The sequence below is a fragment of the Cyprinus carpio genome, chromosome B10 (genome assembly GCF_018340385.1).
Source record: "Cyprinus carpio isolate SPL01 chromosome B10, ASM1834038v1, whole genome shotgun sequence".
NCBI lineage: Eukaryota > Metazoa > Chordata > Actinopteri > Cypriniformes > Cyprinidae > Cyprinus > Cyprinus carpio.
Window position 1 is genome coordinate 24,050,508 of NC_056606.1, and position 15,242 is coordinate 24,065,749.

Sequence of the window (15,242 nt, forward strand, 5' to 3'; positions counted from 1 at the left end):
AAGTCTAATAAATGTTAGAAGTGATATCTCTCAATTATACTGTAATGTTGAATGGCTATAGTCAATAATATTGAAGGAAATACAATTTTTAAGAGACATATTGTTCTCCAGTGATTCTGACCTTCAGTCAAAAAAATAAATAATAAATAAAAGATGCCATTAAACCGATATTTAAAATATACTGTCTATGTGTTCTTTAGTACATTAATTTGAAGATTGAATGTGATATAAATGTATATTTTAAAAACCTTTAATTTAGGTGGTCGATTAATCGGCAATTAAGTAGTTTTTCTTTAAAATTAGCTAAAAGCTAAAAGATGTCTAGAACTATGTTTTTATTTACTCTCATGAGAAGATCAGTTTAATGACGAAAATGTTCCCGAGTTATTTTTTAATGGCTGTATTTCTCTAGTCTTTTTTCTCTACCCTCATCACAGATTCATCAGTGACATTTGTTTTAGGGTTATTAATGTTTAACCCTAATATTAATCAGGAGGAAGCACATTAGTTCCGAACAGCAAACTGTAAGTAATTAAAGGGGAAAAAAGACTCATTTAACCTAGAACTGACCAGAATCCATAAGATAAAAAACACGAGTACAGCAGCCATATAATATACTATATTCTCTTCAGAGCTATTTGAATGTTTTGTAAGAGGTACATCACTGTTTAACATTAGTTGGTTTTACCTTAATTAATGAACGAGACCTCGATGTTTGTATAGTCTCAGCCGAAAAGCGTTTCTTAATGAGCCACACCCCGGTTTAAATTAGCGGGCCACGCCCACCTCATGAATATAATGAGACGTACGTCACACTGAATTACTAACGTTAATGCTAATTGAATTATATTGGAGTTAACATGGAGAGACGAACAGATCGTATCGTTACAAAACGTCGTTTACACAAATATATAATAATATAAGATGAAGATTTAGTGATGTTTCATTACTACTACAGTGAGGATTTTTAAAACACATAAACGAAGTCTAACATTATCCAAAGGAATGTTTAAACCTATGTATTTTATCAAAATCTAACGGAATCTTATTTTTTAGTAAATATTTTTATTTAGTTTATGTTGCTTTTTTGTAGCTTAAAAATAAGTGCTGTTTCTAGTTTTAAAATCTCACATATAATGTTCGGCTCTGAAACTACTAATACGGTGGCTGGTTAATGTTCACTAACACGCCTAAGTATTTTTTTTTTTTCCGAATCAAAATCAATTCCTGATGGATCAAATGTAGACCTGGTCTAAACATACCCTGCTTTACGATTTTTTGCTCTGATATGAAAAGCACAAGTGCAAAAACATTTTCTGTGAAGATGAATATGAAATACACAAGACTTAAAAATCAACTTAATATTATACTGTATTTGATTCAACTTCTAAATATGAGAAATGCTCTTCATATTCAGAACGTTTCCCTGTTGTTGTTTCAAACAGAATTCAAAAATCAAGCGTAACAGAAGTATTGATCGTCATCTGAACTCCCTCCAGACATGCAAGCTGAGTAAAGGAGTAAGTCTTCATCTTACAGAGAAAAACACAAGCTCTGATAATACGGACATCTATTTCCATCATGTTCACCTCATATGGCTTTCAATGTTCACATCGTTCCAGTTCATCTCAATCATAACATGACCATCACAGGAACATGATGTGTGCTCTAAAAACAGAGATGAGTAATGGTATAAAAGTATTAATGTCATCAGTTTCCTGTAAAAGGATCTTTAGACACGGAAACCAGCTCTGAAACCACATTCAAGAACAGTTCACCTGAAAATGAAAACGTCCTCAGTCTGATCTGAGATCAGATGAGTGTATTCTTGGCAATACACAGCCCTAAACACCACCCAAATGTTCACGCAAAGAAAGCCGGCGTTACTTCTGTATCTCTGTTGCCACCGCCGCAATGTTGTGTAGCCAGGCGCTGTGTGTGTTTCGTTGTGAAACCAAAACTACTTTGTTTGGCCTCCCAAAAGAGGACAGGACTAGAAATCAATGGTTAAGTTGTATTTACAACACTGTTCCAGAACAGTTCAACCCAAATATTCAGATGTGTGCAGCACATTTTATGGAGGATGAGGACTATTTACTGGAAGAGTAGCCTACAATACTGGTGTCTGTTTCTATAAAGTGGATCAGTTCCATCTTTGCAAGGACAGTCTGGCGCTTAAGACTCTCAGCCTGTAAGTGCGCTTTACTTATTAAAGGAATTTGCCAATAATGATTCAAACATGAGTTTTAAGCAGTGTAGAGTAGAGCTTGTTATTCGCTGTTTCTCCTGATCACAAAGCAGACATGGTTTTATGTTTACGCGCACGCATACACGCAACACAACGCATAAAAAAAAGACATTATAATCAGTAATTAAGTCCCCACTGGATGCAACAAATGCCTCGCTTTGTAATGGGTTTTATTGGTTTTGTCTCGTCGTGCCGGGAGGGCCCATCACCAGATGGTGAATACTCACACGCTTGAGGTATTTCAGCCAATCACAATGCACTGGATAGTTGGCTAATCAGAGCACACCTCGCTTTTTAGACAAATGAGCTTTGTAAAAATCAACGTGTTTCAGAAAGGCGGGGCATAGAGGAAACAACAATAATGTACATTATGTGAAAAATAAACACATTGCATTACAATAATGTTATTTTTTAGCAGCATCATATGACCCCCTTAAGAGTAGCATAAAAAAATGTCAATCCAAACTGGCATAAAAAACGAATTAGAAATGGTATCTCTGAATAGTTTAAGCGTGTTCTGGATGAAGTCTGTTGGACTACTGCTAGTGCAGTGTGCATTGGAAAGTGGCGGTGATTATGTGTGAGTGTCAGGAATGCTGGGTAAATCAGACGGTTTAGGGCTGAGGGGGAGGTGAACTGAACACAACACCACCTGCACCCTTCAGGTGAATGAGGAACAGAGGAAGAGGAGGTGGCCGGGAGCTCTGGGGAGAAGAATGCTCGCCCACCATGTCTCCGTCAGGAGGCACGAGGGGTAATTTAACCTGCAGAGACCTGATCATGGAAACTTTTGCAGCTAAGAAGCCTTGGGCTGCGTTGTGCAGTCCGAGCGCCGCTGCTCAGTCATGTACAAAGCGTAACTGAATGTCTTTAGAAACCGTCCTCACATAAGTTAATCCGACCACCACGGCTTGTTTACAATTGCCGCATACGACTCTTCGCAAATGCAACTTGACAAAACAACAACCAAAACCAATAAAAACTAGGATCATCACACTATTTTCTAACATTAATGATTTTCGCAATACGGTCAACGTTTAAGGAGGGGTAACGTCAATAAGCTTCAAGCTGAGTTGTTGCTTTTGAAATCTCATCAGCTTAAAAGGCCTAACTGTAGTATAATGCAAACCTGTGTCGAGCGACGGTTAAATATTAACTACATTTATTACTTACTTGCTTTAGAGACGAGGCAGTATAGATCTCCACTCACTGACCCTGTCCCAGAACACTCACAGAGGACCCCAGGTCCACATCAGACGCTGCGTGTGCTTGTGCAAGCAGAATCCACTGCCACGTCAGAGGACAGGAAATGAACCCTGGACTGATTAAAAAAAACATATATGTATATGTATATATATATATATATATATATATATATATATATATATATATATATATATATATATATATATATATATATAGTCCTCTTTGCCCTCAAGGGTTTTTATTAGTGTTCAGTATGATGAAGAATTAGTTTTGGTAGCATTTGCCAAGACAAAGCATACACTTATGACTATATTTTTCCATCCACCTATTTTGTATGTGCATTTTGGGATATTCGCGCAAACAAAAAAAACCCTGGATGGAAATGCCAAGATCATTTTTTGCTGATTTTCACTAAAAAATTTCATGGCCTCCAAGATATTTTGTTGTATGAATATATGAACTTGCTGCAATACATCTAAATAAAGACCCCTTCACTTAAAAATAAATAAATTAAAATGTTTTTTCTTCCGCATTCCAGCTTCAAAGCATTGTTTTTTCAACCCACAGCAGAATGTAGGAAGGTTTCATAAAAAAAAGCAACATTTTCAGCAAAAAGCTGAGGTTTTTATCAGACACTACATCTGGATCATATTCAGTGATATTATCAAAGTGAAGCTGCAGTAATGTCTCCCAAAAGCTTCACAGTCCTTTAACACTTTCTGGATCCACACTTCCTCGCTAGCATCAGGCTGTTTTTTTTCATTTATCTACGCCGTTGAGTGTTGATGATCACATTATTTTTCATATGTATATGCTTCCATATGAGATGCTCGCTTCTGTGTCTTCATGGTCTGTGTTTTTGATCGAGTGATTCTAGACTCATTCAGGAGATGTGTAACAGCGCCCCCTAGTGTATAACAGTGAAAACACTGAAAATTCAGTGTTTGGCATCAAAGAGTTAATCAGGAAGTGATGATTTTGTTCTCTTCAACTCACTGGATGGAAACATTACTAGTGATCAAAGCTCTAGCACTAAGTGTTAAAGTTAGGTGATGCATTTGTGAATGATGGTGATTTTGTGTCTCAAAGGCCCTGTCATGCAGACCCCAGAGGCAGGCGCTGACTCCCACGTCCAACGTGCCGCTCCAGACCAGCGTGCCTGTGCCGTCTGCGGTCAGTGTCCAGCAGGTGGCGTCTCAGGTGTCCAATCAGCAACAGGTGAGGTCTAACAAGCTATTATAGTTCAGCCAAAAATGAAAATCTCTGTGCTCTTCAGTGAATGGGTGCCGGAATCAGAATGAGAGTCAAACAAAGCGGCTGATAAAAACATCCACAATAATCCCACAAGTAATCCACAGCACTCCAGTCCATCAGTGAACATCTGGAGAAGACAAAAGATGAGAACACATCCAGCATTAAGGCGGCTTTGTAACTTTAAACTGTTGCTTCGGCTAAAATAAAGAGTCCTGCAGTCCATAACATTGTGGATAATTTTCAGCAAATGGTCATTTTTTTTTCATGGTCAACCATTCCTTTGAGGTGATGCTGAGGTAGATGGAGCTTCCTAAACATATCTCCTATTGTATTTGCTAAGCAATAACAAACACACAGCCGAGAGAGAGGAGTTATCCAGTTCATAAACGAATGAGCCATGTTTTTATTTTCAATTGTATTTTAACTTAATAAAAGGGCGAGAAAAATTTTGGATGAATTGTAATTATAAAAAAAAAAAAAAAACGTTTTTTGTTTTTGTTCCACACAGGTTTAATAACATCTGGTTTGCACAATCTTTTATATTTTCATCTTTAAAATAGCCTATTGAATGTGCATTTATAACACTATAGTTTGTGTTTTTATGACTTTGGCATTAAAATTGTATGAGTGTTTCTAATACAACAGCTGACAGAGATGGCAAATTTAATTAAAAAAATCCTACAACAAATCTTACTATTTTCCTTTTTTCTTTGCTATTAGGAAAAATAAAAATAAAAAAAATATATTTTTTAGTACTACTACCACCGATATAACAACATCAACCAACTAAGAGGACTTTAGCTTCTGAGAGCCATGGAAATGTGAAAAAGGTCCATTACTATATGTGTGTGGATCTTGATGAAAGCCGTTGTGTTGCTTACGTAATAAATGTAATAGACTGCTGTGCTTTACTATCATCTTGCAAAGCTGCTACTGAAACCACTTATTTATATATTCTCCCGGTCTTTATGGAGGCGTGTCGAGTCACTGTCGGTGTGAACTGTCGTATTGCGGTGTGTTTTTCTAGGCAGCATGAGACTGTTCAACAGGTCCCCAGCATGTGTATCAAACTTCACAGGTGCACAGTACGTTTTCTCAGTTGAGGTAAAAAACACACGCCGTTTACACCAATGGAAACACATGGATGTAGTTCGTGTGTTTTTATGAGCGTCAATGCATTACCGCAGCTCCCTGGTGTGATTTCTGCAATGAACTATATGTAAGTTGTGAGCACAAATACTGATAAGTGCTTTTGGACAGACCATTAAAGGGTGCAAATGCAGGAGGTGGTCCACATACTGTCAACTTTTTGACACGATTCTGGATTTTTAAAAACCCCATCAGTCAAGCTTGAAAATGCTGACTAAACATGATTCAAGTAACTTGTTCTTTATTAACCCTCTTGTTAAAGAAAACTCTACTCCGAGTGCAGCACACATGAAGATGTCAACATGATGTAAATGTTAAACAATCACTTGTTAAATAACTTTGCAGAAAAGATGCATGAACTACAGCCACATCTTCTACAAACTTGTCTTATACATATTATGTGTTCAGAAATATCTGAGGAAAGTGCTTTAAAACAAATTCTCAAGAGTCAAGGTGATTCAGATTCAGAATGAGTGAAGTTATAAACAACCGAACCGTAAGGTATTATATTAATCTATAAATGGGTGGAGGGGAGAGTAGTATCTATCTATAAATGTTCTGTAAAACAATGAAACAGACAGCAGCGTTTCCAGGTTCTGGGCTTGCTAGTCCCATTGGGGTGGGCAAACATAGATAGCACGCAGACTATAAGCAGTCTCCAATCGGTTTATTTCCTAGTCTTTCACAGGGTTTTCTTTAGTAGTTCAGGTGCTGCTTTTCCATCTCGATTTCTTTTTCCTCCTTAACTTGCTTGCTGAATTGTAACATGGATGTGTCCTGACTGTTGGCCCCGTCTTTAATTCCGTGCGTACTCAGTGCATTGAATAATAACTCCTTTTCTGAAAACCATCGTCCCCGCCTCAAGTTAAGAAAGTTCAATCCCATCTATCTTCTGCTTGTTTCCTCTTCCACTTGAACGTCACATCTTTATCAACACAAAGGTAGACATTCCTTGTGCATTAGAACGGTGTAGTGCAAAAAATAAAACTGAGAACTTGCAGATCGAACTCGTGTGAAAAATGAAAGTGCCGGTTAGGATTCATTCTTTTCCCTTTATGGTTATCAATGGGCTGTAGTTGACAAGTGTCGAGTAAGTAAGTAACAGAGATCTCACTAACAGAACTGAGGTATGTTGGTAATAAATGGTTTTTAATGGGACGTCCTGCATCCTGCTTTGTATATTCCAAGAATGACATATAGCTAATAAAAAAGGAAGGGCCCCGTGAATCACCAAGCCTGCAAAACCTGTCCTCCTAAGTGCTTCTGGGTTACTAATGCTGTCTCTGCTTTTCTCCTTCTCTCTCTCTCTCTGTTCCCGCGGTCCTCAGTTAACATTCGGCACTCGCTCATATTTAGAAATTCACCTCAAAACACAGCAAGAAGCTAAGATCTTTTAAATTGGCTATTATAAATAAAATGTCATCAGCCGAATGGAGAAACACATTTCAGAATGGCAATCAAAAGCAATGTTCTCTATAAAATAGATTATGCTTTGGTGATTTCTGTTTTCCATGGAAACAAGCACTCTCACCTTAAGCTGAAAGGATCACCGAACCCATCAAGACCCGACTTATGTTTCGCGAGGTCAATTAAAGAAAGCAGTATGTCGCTGATATAATTTTAAAAGTAGTCAGAACTCATTTGAGTGAAAAAACCAGCTAGCAGCCGTGTCTGCGAGCGCTCTTGTTTTAAAAATCGGCAGAACGGGCGTATTCATACTCAAGAACGTGGCAGCTGTCCCAGCCAGAACAGCGGGGGGGAACTACTTTCGATCACGCCCAGAGCGCCTCGGCTCAGGTGAAGCCTCACAGTATGGCCAGGCAACGGCAACGGGAACGGCGCTCTGGCCATGGGGCTGTCAGGAGGCCAGATCATCAGCAGCTCAGCGGCGTATCTGATTAGGAGGGAAACTCCATGGATGGCTCCGCCCCCTCACAGCACGGCTCAGACCACTGAGAGCCTCCCCATACGGTGAGCTCCAATCACAGAAAGCGCTGCGACCAGTGTTCAAAAAACATGCTGAACTTACTCTGAACCTGCCAGCCACAGAAGCAGTCATCAGCATCACCAAATATTATTTGTAGCAATGAACCAACAATACCAAATTGTATGGTTCACAATTATACATTTCTCTTTTATGACAAAAATCATTAATGATATTAAGTAAAGATCATGTTCATGAAGATATTTTTGGCATTTCCTACTGTAAATATATCAAAAGCTTAATTTTTGATTAGTAATATGCATTGCTAAGAACTTCATTTGAACAACTTTAAAAGATGATTTTTCTCAATATTTAGATTTTTTTGCTCCCTCAGATTCCAGATTTTCAAATAGTTGTATCTCAGACAAATATTGTCCTCCGTACAAACCATACATCAATGGAGAGATTATTGTATTCAGCTTTCAGATGAGTAATACATCTCAATTAAAAAAATGGTACCCTTTATGACTGGTTTTTTTTGTGCTCCAGGGGTCACATATATTGCTTTTAACTATTGAAGTAAATCAGCAGATTTTTTGTGGAGTAATGGGTCTGTTCTAAAATGCTGTGGAGCTTTCTGCTACTGTGCTCTTAAAAAATAAATGTTCCAAATTGGGTTTTCACAGTGATGCTACAGAAAGACCATTGCTAGTTCCAAAGGAACCTTTCAGTGGTTTTATTTCCTTGATGTGAAAACCACATTTTACTGATCTAACGAATCTTAAATAAATGAATTTCCTAAAGAATAAATAAAGGGTCGTTTTTAATTGTTGAGCATCATTAAAACAAAGGGTATTTTTTGTCCATTTTCAGCCAGCTTTGTGTTGTGCACTTAGATGTTAATGAAACAAAGGACATTTTGTAAAAAAATACCAGATACTTCTTGCATGTCACAGACAGTCTAGATCCAGTCAGAGTGCATCAATCGGGTGTTGAGGGGTTTTCCTACCTGTTTGTTAAAACGAAAGTTAACAAAATCTGGATTCATAATGAATATATTCCGCCGGTTGCAGGGGCTGGTAGGTGTGGTTTTTGGTGGCTGGGATGCTTTAGTCGGGTCTATTTACTAGCTGCTTCAGCTCTCTGTCGCTAACAGCCTTCATGTTGAATTTATCCCCCCACCCCCTTTTGTTTTTGTTCTCCTTGGAGTTACTTTGGCTCTTTGGTCTATCAGATTGAAATGGCGATTGAGCCGCTCAAAAAGTCTGAAGGTTTGTCCAGTCAGAGACAGTTCGCTGCTCAACAGTCATGTAAGTTGTGAACATGCACAGCTTTGCTACGATCTGGCTTCGCTTTCTCTCTTTCCTTCACGGTGCCATTCAAAAGAGTCACATTATCAATTCCGGAACAACTTTCTAAAGTAAATACATGTTATTTTCAGTGGGGACTTTTTAAAAAAGGCATGGATATGCATCGTTTATTTGTGTTGTTCTTCCATGTGCATACATTCAGCATTTGGTAATAATTAACTGTTGTACTGGTGCAGATGTTTCGTCCAGCACTGTTGTCATTGCCAAATCTGTGACTTCCTTTCCTTCCTTCCATTCTCGTTAGAACACCAAGATGCCATTTTTTTTTTGTAAAAGAAATGTGCAACTTTATATGATGAATGCAGCTGTTCTCCACAGCTGCAATTGGCTCCTGGATAATTACGACGGACAGCAGAAGGTTGGGAGTCATGCCGCGCTCCACGCTTTACAGTCCAACGTACCCTGCGCCACTGTCAGGAGCAAGAAGCTGGACCCGGTCAATGCTTGCGTCACTTTCGGGGAAGCTCATTCCGCCTCCATCTTCAGGGGGTCTGCAGCATACCGACGCTTGGGCCACCGGTAAAATCAGCCACGCACACGCTCAGTTCTAGAGGTGTAACGGTTCACTAAAATAGCTTCTGTTTTAAAGGTGTGATATCACACACAAAGCAAACGTGCAAACTTTGCACAAGAGTTACACGAGTCGAGTAAAGAACACAATAGCGCTCAAAAGTCCTCTTCTGCCTCATCAAGACTGCATTTATTTGATCGAAAAATGCAGAACAAAAAAAACATCTTGCAAAATGTTAAATTACAATTATAAAATAATGGTTTTCTATTTTAATATCATATAAATTATAATTTATTTCTGTGCATAGCAAAGCTGAAATTTCCATAAGCATCATGACTCCAGTATTTTAAAGTGTCACATGATCTTTCAGAAAGGAACATTCTAATATGCTGATTTATTTATATTAGATTATCAATTTTGTTAGCAACAGTTACTGCGGATTACGATATTCAGGATTCTTTGTATGACTAAAAAGTTAAAGACACAGCATTTATTCAAAAAATATGAATACTTTTCTAACAATGTAAATCTTGCTATCACTTCTTAACAATTTTACACATCCTTTGCTGATTAAAAGTTTTAATTTCTTTCAAAAAAAGAAAGCATAAAATGTACTGACCTCAAACTTTGAACTGTAGTGGATATTGTTAGAAAAAGATTTCTGTTTTAAATAAATGCCTCTTCTTTTTAACTTTTATTCCATCAAATAATCCTGGAAAAAACGTATCATCAAGTTCCAAAATATAAGCAGCAGAACACAGTTGTCAACACTGATAAGAAATCATCAGTATTAGAATGATTTCTGAAGATCATGTGACACTGAAGACCGGAGTAAATGATGCGGAAATTCATTTATATTAAATACAAAAACGTTATTTTACATCATAATATTTCACAATATTATAATTTTTTACTCTAGTTTTGATCAAATAAATGCAGCCTTGATGAGCAGAAGAGACTCATGTAAAACATTAACATAAAAAATCGGTCTGATCCCAAACTTTGACCGGTAGTGTACCACTAACGGTTTTCATTTTATTCCCTTAATATTTCTCATGTGGCCCGTACATATAGTGCAAAAAATGAGAAGAAACGTATTTGATATGCGATAATATTGCGGGGGCAATTAATTGTAATTTTAATTTAATAGTAAAAGCAAACACCAGCAAGGGAGGGTTATCTCGGGGCAGACAGCATGTCGTTTTTGAGCACAGTGGCACTGAAAACTTTATATTTCACACACTTTAATCTCTTTTTATTTTCCGAATGTAATCGGATTAGCCCAAACAAATTGAATTGTTTCGGTTTGTGAATGCGCTACCGAACAGAAAGCCTCGTACCGAGGCGTGTCATATGAATACGTGTGTCGTTACACCTCTACTCAGTTCTGTTCTGTTCTACACAGCTGCATTTATCACAGCAGTCTCATTTCTCACCGTGATTTTTAGAGGGAACTCTAAATATCACTATTACTGGGATTCGCGTGAGCCGGACTCCTCCTCTGAACCGTCTGCAGGAGGACATGCAGGACATGGCACTGAGACAGCAGCCCGTCCAACAGAAGCAGAGGTACTGTAGTCTCTGTCAAACCACAGGAAAGAGATCTGTAGCGCTGTTCTCACGAGTGTCAGTGTGTGCTAGTAGTGTTCCAACAGAAGAGGCGTGGCGATAGCAACACAAAGGTCAAGGGTTCATTTCTAGGAAATGCATATGAACTGATCAAATTTGTACCTTAAAAGCAATGCAAGTCGCTTTAGATAAAAAAAATTAAAAGGGAATTTGAAAAAATAAATAAATACAAATTTAAACGGATTTCATAGGGCCCTATAAATGTAACACCTGTGTAAAGTTTGTTGCTATCCATTTCAGTTATAATGTAGCTAATTTTGTTTCTGAACAGGGCTCATCTCTTGTTGTCCTCTTCTCTAGATTTAAGCCCGTACCGAAGATCGACGGCGTTCAGGGAGAGAGCTTCTCCAGCGGGGGCAGCACACCCACCAGCGCTGCAGAGCAGACCTTCATCGCTCAAAGCCGCATCATCAGCAGTTCCTCGGTAAACATAACGCAAAAAAATCACTGGAGACGGTGTCGCGCACCTTCGTGTTTATAGAACAGAGCTTTTCTGAATTTCCCCATGGCCCCATTAGACGGGTCCAGAGCTCTGCCAGAGTTTTTTAAGCTGAACTTGACCTCGTAGAGCCTGTGGAAGGCGTCGGATTTTCAGAGGACTCAACGCCCTTCAGAACGCTGTACAGAGAGCACTGCGCGAGTCAGTCGTTTAGGACATCGTTACGCTCCAATAGACCCTTTATCACAGTCCGCGTGTCGCCATATCCGCTCCCATTTCGTAGCGTACAGGCATTTCCACCTGCATTATTACCAAATTACAGGACGCCAGTTTTGTTTGGACTTAGCAATAAAAATCAATATTTGAAACAGTTTTATATATACTGAATGCCCCCCCAAGTAGTAGGGATTGTAAGGATTAACCCCGAGACTGGTTGAAAATCGATTCAAAAATGTGACGATTCAAAATCGGTTTGATGATTAAAACAAAATGGCGATTCATTTAGAGGTAGGCGTTGATATGAATGTGTTGTAGGAGGGGAACTTACTATACTTTGTATAAAAGTGTTTTAGATGGTTTTTTTTTTTCTTTTCATCTTGACTCTGTAGAAGCCCTATTAACGTTCATAAGTGACAAGCGCGGCTTATGTTTACAGCGGGTAACCAAGCGAGAAGCTTAAGCTCCACAGGCTGCAGTGTTCGTAAGTGCGTTGTTTAACAGCGGTTAACCAATGAAACCTTTTAAAGCTTCCACCTGCTTGCAGTTTTCGTAGTGCTTTGTTTAACAGCGGTAACAAGCGGAAACGCTTTAAGCGCCTGCCTGCTGCAGTTTTTTTGTTCCCCCCGAAGTGCGTTGTTACTGCTGGTTCTGTAACCAGGGAAAACCGCTTTTTTTCTTTTTAAAGATCCCCCTGCTTGTAGTGTTCGTAATGAAGTAGCTAATTTTGTTTACAGAAGTTGGACTAATAACCAAGAAAACGCTTTATTTTTGAAGCCGCCACCTGCTGCAGTTGTGTTCATAAAGTGCTATGTTTACAGCTGGGTTTGGGGAACCGAAGGGGAAACACTTTAAGCCTAAAACCCACCTGCTGCAGTGTTAGTAGGTGCTTGTTTTTTACCAGCTTAAACACAACGGAAACGCTTTGAAGCTGTCCAACCTGCTGCAGTGTGTCAGTTAAAGTGCTTTGTTTAACAGCGGTGAAACCAAGGAAAACGCTTTCAGCGCCACCTAGACTGCAGGTTGATTCGTAAGTGCTTAAATATGTATTAAGCAAGGAAAAAAAAAAAAAAAGTCTGTAAACCAAGGAGATTCTTAAGCCTCCACACTGCCTGCATTGGGTTGGCGGGGGTAAGATGCTTTGTGGTTACTGCGCGTAACAAAGGAAACGCTTTAATCCTGCCACCTCCTGTATGTGTTCGTAATTGCTTTGGTTCTACATCGGTAACCAAGGAAACGCTTTAGCTCCACCTGCTGGGCAGTGTTTCATAAGTGCTTTGGTTACAACAGCGGTAACCAAGGAAACAGGCTTTAAGATCCACCGCTGCAGTGTTCATAAGTGCTTTTTTTACGAGCGGGTAAGCAAGAAAACGCTTTAAGCCTCCACCTGCTTTGTCAGAGAGTTAATTCTTGGGGGGCGTCTCGTCTCACGCTCATCTGATGTTTCTGTTCATGCAGATATTCTCGTCTGTATGAAGACATATTCAAAGTTCATTAATTGCAAGCGCTGCTTTGTTTACAAGTGCAGTAACCAAGGAAACACTTTAAGCTCCCCCACCTTGCTGCGGTGTTCGAAGTGGCCTGGGTTACAGCGGTACCGCAAGTACAACGCTGTAAAGCTCCACCTGCTGCAGTGTTTCGTAAGTGCTTTGTTTTACAGCGTTAACCAAGGAAACGCAAAATTAAGGGCCGGACTGCTGCAGTGTTCACCTTCGTCAGTGTTGCTTTGCTTGTTTACTCGGGTATCACAGGAAACGCTTTAAGCTCCACCTGCTGTAGTGTTCGTAAAGAGGTGTGCTTAGATGTCTTTGTTTACAAGCGGTAAGCTCCACCTGCTGCAAGGAAACAAGCTTAAGATCAAAAAAAAAGCTGTCAGTGTTCATAAGTGCTTTGTTTACGAGCGGTAACCAAGGAAAACGCTTTAAGCTCCACCTGCTTGCATTGTTCATAAGTGCTTTGTTTACAGCGGGGGAACCAAGAAAACGCTTTAAGACTCCACCTGCTGGCAGAGACTGAATCTGCGTCTCGTTCAGTTCGTCTGCTGTTTCTGTTTCATGCAGATATTTTTTTTTTTACATATTATAGTTTTACAAAACTGAAGTCAAATTATTCTGTATTTGCTTCAAAATTTTTGAATTTGGATTTAAAATTGCTTGTGTTGCATGTATGCAGCATCTTTGTTTGGATCGTGATTTAAATGCAGTGGTTCCCTCTAATTTTAAATGGAAAGAGCACAGACGAAGCCTTATTTTGTTTGTATGAAGAGATCTTACTTTTCTTGTTACTTATTTGATTTGGATTGGTTTTAAATTTTTATTTTGTTTTGTTATTTACACTTATCCAAAATGACTTACAAATGAGGACAATAGAAGCAATCAAAACCAACAAAAGAGCAATAATATGCAAGTGCTATATTAGTATATTATTATAGTTATATTTCAATTTCACAAAGAAATGTGCAGCATTTTGTCCAAGCAATAATAAAAGGACACATTTAATTTATAATTTCTTAAATCTCATTTTGTAAAAAAAAAAAGAAAAGTGAATTGAATTGAATCATGAAATCAAAATTGTGAATCAAATCGTGAGTGAGTGAATCATTACATCCCTACTATAATTGAAAAACATCTGCCCTACGAACACGCAGAAGTGTGATAAAGGCCTATTCTCAGCTCATTGAGGTCAAGTTTAAAGTTGTTGTTACCATTTTCACACGTAGGCCATTTTGGACGTAGTGGGTGAACCTTCAGTTCAATCTATCGAGAACTTGTGGCAGACTTTCTGGCGCTATTCTCCATCCAGCCAGCTCCGTAGAGGGCGTCACCCATCACTGAAAAACAGGTGAGTTACTCTTGTTACCTACCTCTTTGATGTTTCATCAAGTTTATTAGATTAAACAAGCAATATTGGTTACACTGTATTTTTGTAGTCCACATTTGACATTCTACTAACTGTAAGCAACTTTGCAGCGACATGTCAGCTAATTCCCATTCATCTGCAACTACGTCAACTATTTCTCATTCATCTGCAACTACATGTCAACTATTTCTCATTCATCTGCAACTACATGTCAACTATTTCTCATTCATCTGCAACTTACGTCTATTTCTCATTCATCTGCAACTACATGTCAGCTAATTCCCATTCATCTGCAACTACATGTCAACTAATTCTCATTTCATCTGCAACTACATGTCAGCTATTTCTCATTCATCTGCAACTACATGTCAGCTAATTCTCATTCATCTGCACTACATGTCAACTATTTCTCATTCATCTGCCAACTACATGTCAAC

At 38.7% G+C, this 15,242-nt stretch overlaps 1 protein-coding gene across 1 annotated transcript in view; it reads left to right on the forward strand.

The window, feature by feature from the left end:
- Window positions 1-15,242, forward strand: part of LOC109109953 (transcription factor RFX3) — a 46,014-nt gene that overhangs the window by 22,621 nt on the left and 8,151 nt on the right.